The 7,652-nt window shown below is 45.9% G+C and overlaps 1 protein-coding gene across 3 annotated transcripts in view; it reads left to right on the top strand.

The window, feature by feature from the left end:
* The first annotated feature begins 655 nt into the window (after window positions 1-655).
* Window positions 656-7,652, top strand: part of St3gal6 (ST3 beta-galactoside alpha-2,3-sialyltransferase 6) — a 54,781-nt gene continuing 47,784 nt past the window's right edge. The window contains exon 1 of one of the 3 annotated variants that reach the window (XM_055594299.1): window positions 656-884. The gene's annotated coding sequence lies outside the window, so the exon portion shown is untranslated. Of the gene's footprint in view, window positions 885-1,008; window positions 1,290-2,057; window positions 2,078-7,652 lie in introns of those variants that run through there. The other 2 variants (XM_055594306.1, XM_055594321.1) reach the window with 2 other exon arrangements.

The following is a 7,652-nucleotide window of genomic DNA, read 5'->3' as shown; positions in this document are numbered from 1 at the left end:
CATGATCTGTGCTGCTTCCTAGGGCTGTTGGAATAATTAAGAAAACTACCAGAAGGTCCATCACAGATGAGGGACTTTTTACAGAACTTGACGCATGGTCAGGTTTGACTTGCACTCAACTCCTTTCTTCCCAGTCTGTAGCTCTTCTCTCCTGAGGGTCATTTGATTGCATGTGATTATTTGATCAGAGCCCAAAGGCTGGAGCTGTGAGTTGAATGCTAAACAATGAATTATTTCACAAACACTGAAATCTAAAAAAGCATAGAGGGCTATGCAAGGACGAGGACACTATTAATACAGACTTTTTCCAAAGGAGAGCTACAGAAAGAAAGAAGGGATGAAGGAAGGGAAGGAGAAAGAAAAGGAAGGAAAGGAAAGGAGGAAGGAAGGGAGGGAAGGAAGAAGGAAAGGAGGGAGGAAGCCCCACCTTCATTCTTACAGAGGTTAACAGTTCCCTTTTAAGATACAAAATGTACCAAATGGCTACAGCTACTCCCTTTAACACTAACACTTTTTTTCTTTGAAGATCAGAGTCAGGAAATTGTGTAGCTTTGTGAACACCCCTCCCTTTCTGCTAGGGACCAAAATGCCCGCTGTGTCTGATGTCACAGACAGTGCAAGCTGCGACCAAACTGTGTTGATTTTTTGCCTCCCCCAAGCTAAGCACTGTGAAGGAGAATCCCTCACAGGCTCCCGCTTCAGCTCCCGCAGCTTTTCCAAACAAACTGGGGCGGGATGGGAGTGTCTTCTTGGCTCTGGAAATCAATCCTCCTACCTTGTCCTGAAGCCACCCGCCTCACTTTCCCGGCCCTCCCTTCACAGTGATTTTCCTGTCCTGGACTCCCGGCGAGTGCAAGCGGCTGGTGAGCCGCCCCGCCCTAAAGGTAGGAGCCTGGAAGCGCCGCTGCCGGCCCCGGGGGGTCTTGTAGCTCTGCCCACCCTCCCTTCCCCAGTCTCCGGGCTGCACTTTTCGGCGCGAACTTGGGGGAGGTGGCCCCCGTGCATCTGGCGCCGGCGACAAGGAGGAGCTTCCCGCGGCGTCGCACGCAGCCGCCGGGGACGGGGAGCCGGACGCGGGGGGCAGCGAGGGGACCGGTGGGCGTCTGAGCGCTGCGCTCCGCCGCCCCGACCCGTCCTGGGAGAAGGGGTTCGGTCCGTGCCTCCTCGCTCAGGCTTCCGCCCGCCGCCCGCCCGGGGACCCGATGCGGCACACGTCGCGGGACAGACGGAAGCGCGCTGCGGACAGCCCCGCACATGCCCCCGCGGTCGCCGTGCCCGGGCCTCGGCCGGTAACTCTCTGCGGCTCGTCGCGCTGCTGCTCTGCTTTGGCGGCCAGGGGTGCGGGGAGACTGCCTTCCCCACCCAGCTTGGGGATTCCGGGGTGCTGCCCAGACCCTCTGGCTCTGCAGCCGCTGGGGAGGAGGGAAGGGGACCCCGCGCGCTCTCCTCCGTCCCCGGCCAGCCTCTGGGGCGGTTCGGGAGCCGCAGGGCCCTCACACCCTTCAGGCAACCTGGTATGACCGGCCAGGACCTTTCCTGGAAGGTTCTGGAGCTGCTGGGGAGGGCCCCGGGAGAGTAGCGTCCAGGGGCGCGGGGACCCTCCTCCCTTGATCACCCCCGAATCTGTGCGCAGGGAAGGCGACCCGGGTGCATGGTTCCTCGCTCACCATTGTTTGTGAAACGGTCTGTAAGCTAGTCTGGAAGGTTCTCTTTTACCATACAGTGTTTTCCAAGCAATCCCCCTTGCCACAATTACACTAAACCTAGTAAAATACCGAGGCAGCTTGGAGCAAAGGGCGACAGTAAGAAAACTGCAGTTTTGGCTGCTGCTGGGAATTTTTAACAGAGGAGAAACTTGATGTTTTGCGGTTTTTATTGTTTGTGTGGTTTTTTTTTTTTTTTTTTGCCTCGGAAGCTCACATGGATTTTAGCTCCCTTCTTGTGCACTGTTATTTTGGGTTAAAAGAAAAATGTATAAAAAGCGATTTCTAGAAACTAAAGAAACTCGAAGCGCCTTTTAAGATCTTTAGAGGAAGCCGGGAGGAGGACAGGCTGGAGTGAAGAATTTTCTTTAAAGGTAATGTTTAAAGATTGTGTGGGGGTAGCCTATTAGAAACCACACATTCCAAATTCAGGAGTCAAATTTGTTAAGAGGACCACCTTAGTGCCATGATTAGTGGATGGCTTAGAAAATAGATTCTTCGTGGCTCCCTTGCGCGTTACTGTTGACCTCCAGGCCTCTCTAACACTTCCTCAGCTCTCCATGGCGGCCTCTTTTAGGCTCTCCTGACTATTTGACTTTCCGGGTCTTCAAACTCAATTTTCCCTTCCAGTTTGTGACCGTGTAGCTATCTTTCCCCCCCCCCCCTAAAGATTTACTTATTTTTACTTTATGTTCATTGGTGTTTTGCCTGCATGTATGTCTAAGTGAGGCTGTCAAACCCCGGAAACTGGAGTTACAGACAGCCCTGTCAGTGCTGGTAAGGGGACCCAGGTCCTCTGGAACCAGTGCTCTTAACCGCTGAGCCATCTCTCCAGCCCCTAGCTATCTTTTTCTTTACAAGGTGGTGTTAACTATTTGGGAAGCTCTTAGGAAGGTGCTTAAGGTTCTGTTGCCTCCCTTGCATGTCACCCAAGGATTGCTTTTCAAACCAAGATCAGAAACAAACAAACAAACAAACAAGCAAGCAAAACCTCCTGAGTTTGACTTTGAATGAGACTATCTGCTTCAGAGACTCCTTAGATAAGGGCAGTTTTGGATCAAGGGAACTTCTATGGAAAATATTTGTATGAATCTGATCTGTTTTTCCAAGCTGCCTCTAAGGCTAATGTAGACTGGGAAGAGTGATCATTCACTGCAATTGTGAAAACCTTTCAGTAGACTCATGGCAGGTTCCTTTTTATTTTTATTTTTCTGTCCAAATCAATGCAAACAGAATGTGAGAACCAAAGAGTAGAAGGCCTGACAGAAGGATGCAATCAAAATGCACCAGTCTGTGTTTCGTGAAATTGTAATTTCTCAAGTTTCTCATTCCAGAACTCAGAGGCAGAGAACCGAATTCCACAGCCCTTTTCTTCTGTTAGAGATATTTCTGTGTTCTACATTGTGAAGCACAAATGGGTAATGCCCTGCTTCCTACATTTCCAAGATAAGCCTCGTCAGCCCACCTCGAAGATTCCAGATGGCTTTCGTGGAAAGGAGGACTCTTTACAGAGCTGGGGACAGGCATCTAGAGGATGTCCACTGAAGAGGGGATGGCAGCATGGACTGTGTATAGAGTGCTCACGTTGATCCCTGCTGTGTTTTCACACGGCATTTCACTCAATATTCCCAGCAAGGCTGAGACAAAAACCAAAACAAAACAAAAAAAAATTAGCCTCATTTTAAATCTGAAAGAAATGAAAAGGGCCCTAAGTTGAGTTGCAGTGACCCCTGTGAAAGTCTGTCTCTGTCCATCTTACATTTTAGGGAGGTCTGTCAAGTGACACAGTGTGCATTCTTCACAAATTCTTCCGTTCTTTGTTCACACACACGCACAAACACACACACACAGAGACAGAGAGACCTGCAGACACTAGACACATATGTGCACACACAGTCACAGAGAGACAGACACACACACAACATGCACACAGACAGACACGGACAAACACATATACAGACACAGACAGACAGACATACACACAGACAGACAGACACACGGACAAACGCATAGACACAGAGACAGACATACACAGATGACACACAGCACTTACAGCTTGATCTGGTTGTTAGCCACTTCCTAATTACCCTCACTCCACAGGCTTCCTGGAGAGATGGTCAGTACGCTTTCCATTTGACACCTTCCGACTTCCCTTTGTTTCTATCTTCTGCTGCGTTTTAAGTGCCCTTGGATATACTATATCTGGCCTGCCTAGAGAGTCGGCTCTCTCCAGTGGATTATATTCTGAACTTTCCTACTTCTAAAAGTATAGTTTTCCTGAAGCTCCTGCTTCCTTCAAAGGCCAGCTGTGTCTTGCTTGTCTGTAGTCTTTCAGAGTCACAGTCTGATCCTCCGAAATAAATCGAAGGTTTTTCCTGTGTACGCCTACTGCCGTTGATAATGGTGTACTTCACAGTTCCAAGTTAACTCTTATGATCTGAAAATGTATGGGAGACAGAGAGAACACTGCTCAATGGGTAAAGGTTTGCTGTCAAGCCTGGTGGGAGGAGAGGACTGATCCCAAAAGTTGTGTTATGGCATGGAGCAAGCTTAGCGTGTGGGATAAAATAGTACACAGGACATTACATGTGTCAGTTCTTAAGGTTCCATATCAGCTTGTCAGAAACAGGGTTGGTTCATGTTTTGTGGGTGGCAGGAATTCTCTCCCAATGGAGATACCTTTAATTGTAATCACTTCAGACTTGATCAAGAATCTGACTGTCGTGCCCCCCAGGTTGAGGAAGATCAGAGAGAGAAGTTATGAGGGTGAGAGAGAATAAGGAACAGTAAGATCTGTTTTCTTCCATTTCTTCTGAATTTCTTGGTCACCAAACTAAGAATTGCTGGGCTATCTCGCCTTGCCACACTTTCTGATTGGATGCCAGGGGATTTCCTTTTACAGGAAGTTGGGAAAAAGCTCGGGCAAAACAACCAGCTCCTAGGAAGTTTTCCTTATCAAGAATACTTTAAAAAAAACAAAAACAAAAACAAAAAACACTGCCCCCAAAAAACAACAAAAAACCCCCCAAAAACAAAAAACAAAACAAAACAAAAAAACGGTGAAAGAATTCCGCTCTCCCAGTCTCTTTTTTTCATATATATGTCCCAAGATAAAGTATATAAATGACATCATTTTTTTTTCAGTAGCATGTAAACACTTTGAGACTCTTTAATCATTTTTTTATCTTTTTATTTTTTATGCTTTTTATCTCATTGAGAATGGAAGGATTTCTTTTTTAACATGATGAGAAATAATGTCTCCAGAGAAGGTGCAAGATAGCTAGTTATTTCCCCAAAAATATAGGGACATTTCTGCCTTCCAGGCTTGTGGAAGTAGTGCTGGAGTTGGTAGAGAGGGAAGGGAGCTGCCCTCGGAGGCAAGGCAAGAGAGGAAAGGAGTTTCCAATGAATCCTGGATGACTTGTTTCATGGTCTTTCATAAGGTAGCCCTACCTTATGAGAGGTGCTATTCTAAATTCTTCATGGACGAAAAATATAACTTAGTATGCCCATGTAACAAGAAGTGTTCTTGGAGGATAGAGGTGATGCGATTGGGTGAGATGTGATTGAGGAATGAGCCGGTCAGGTGGAGAGCAGAAGGAAGGGGATTCCAGGAAGAGGAAACAGCAAGTACAAAGGTTCAGGGACATGCATCGATTTGGAGTGTTTAGGAAAGGAAAGCCCAGAATGGGAAGAGAGGCTGGGTAATGTGTAGCCCTAGGAAAGTGCAGAGTGGAGCGGGAGATGGAGTTCAAGATACAGAAGGGGGACAGATTTTGTGATGCCATCAAACCTCTTTGGAAAGGTGCTGGATATACTTAATTGAAGCTGCCATTAGCCACGAATATGCCGCGCACTGCACAGAATTGCAGCCTCTGGCGCTTACTCAATGGCAGTCACGGAGTTTCCCCTTCATCCCAGCCCAGTATCCAGGCATATATATATATATGTACGTATATATATATATACACACAGGGGCAAGGTGCAGAGAACCTGCACAGGATTCCTCACAGCCTCTGAAGACTCACATGCTTTCACATTTTCTTTTACATTCATGCATAAAACTGTATTACCGTGGTTCCCCAACTATTCTGTGGACTGAATATTTCATGTCTCCTTGAAGCCTTTGTGTTGGCTCTTAACATCTGAAAACAGATAGCAGAAATTAGTTATCCAAATCAAGTCCTAGCTGAAAACAATAGGCAGGAGAACCGCAGCTTGGAGAGGCACTATTCTAAATAGCACAAAGGCCTTGGCCTCCCTGAATTTGTTTCTTAGCCTCTTTGTAATCTGTCATCTGTGTTCTTTGTACAGAGGTCTTGTCTCTTCGTCGTGGTAGACCTGTGGCAGTTCCTTCTCCATGCTTCCCTAGAATGGAGCTCTTGAAAATGTGAGAGTACTGCACAGATCTAGGATTTATTATTTCTGATTAATTAGTAGTACTGGCTTATTAGAGATGTTCAGACATCTTGTAAACCTTCAATTATTCTTTTAATTCCAGGAGGTCTCATGTGACGGCATATTGCTCTCTGGAAAAGACTGGTCTGGATTTTAGAGAGAAAACTGCTTTTTGAGATTCTTTGATATATTCATTTCTTGTTACTTATCCACTAGCTGCTTACTTTTGCCTCCCTCACATACCTTTTTTTTCTCCCCCCCCCTTTTCAAAATGTAGTCTTGCTGTGTAGCTCTGAGCTTTTGACTTTTCTCCCTCAGGCTCTCAGTTACATATGGGCACGATATGCTCAACTTCGTGTTCTTATTCTTTCAATTGACTTACATGGCATAAATCTAGACTTCATTTCTGTTTGAGAGGACAGGCTTTGCTTAACACGGAGAGGTAGCAAAGAGCTGGCAGACAACACAACTGTTCTAGGTTGCTTTATGTTGCTGCAATAAAAATCATGACCAAAAGCAACATGGGAATGAAAGGATTCATTTTGTTTATAGGTGAGGGGCCACCGTTGAGGGGAAACTCGGAAAGAAACCATGATGGAATAATGCTTATTGGCCTCATCCTTGGCTTGCTCAGGTACCTGTCCCATACAGCTCAGGCCCACCTGGCCAGGGATGACACCTCCCACAGTGGACGGGGCCTTCCCACATCAATCAGCAACTGATGCCCCACAGATATACCCACAGCCCCAAATGAACTGATGGTGGCAATTCCTCAGCTGAGATTTCCTTTTCCTGGGTGTGTCAGTTTGATTACCAAAGGTAGCTGTCACCCACCTAATGCTGTCATCAATGGTTAATGTTAATATATTAGCGCAGTTATAAAACTGTCACAGTCGGCATTCATCCTGGTAGTTCTTCTGATTATTGGTGTGTTGTTTGAAAAGCTCCTCCCACTAGATAGAGAAAACTGGTTCATACTCATAAATTTGCTCCTAAGCTGGTCATGGTAGTTGCACCAAATTCTAACCCTTGAATTTGTGAGGTCGAGGCAAGAGGATCAGGGATTTGAGGACAGTATGGAGTACTTGGAAGAGTTGTCTCAAAAACAAAACAATCATCAAACAAGAATGGAACCGAAAAACTTAAAACTATAGGGAAAAATAAGTTTTCTTTTTTTGTCTGGAAAACTGCAGTGTACTTAATGCTTGAAGAGATGGATATGTAGATGCCAGTCCTCTGGCATTTGCTTTCATGAGCGGCAAACTGTCAGTACAGTTTCATAATTCCCAACTGATGGTAATTTGTGTTGGCATACTCAGGTTTGTGGTGGCATTAATGAGGCTTTTAAGTGTTCCAAAGACATGAACAGCAAGGTTAATGGACTCTTTAGGAATAAGACATCTTAGCAGGCCTGGTGACTCAGGAAAGTTGGAAGTTTAAGGCCAGCACGGACAATTTAGTAAGCCCATGTTTCAAGATTTGGGTCACATAACATGTATGAAGCAAAAAAAAAAAAAAAAAAAAAAAAAAAAAAAAAAAAAAAAAAAAAAA

This window comes from Psammomys obesus, unplaced genomic scaffold (genome assembly GCF_907164565.1).
Source record: "Psammomys obesus unplaced genomic scaffold, mPsaObe1.curated_primary_1811, whole genome shotgun sequence".
Taxonomy (NCBI): Eukaryota; Metazoa; Chordata; class Mammalia; order Rodentia; family Muridae; genus Psammomys; species Psammomys obesus.
The sequence above is the reverse complement of the archived record's forward strand: the minus strand, read 5'-3'. Positions and strand labels throughout refer to the sequence as shown.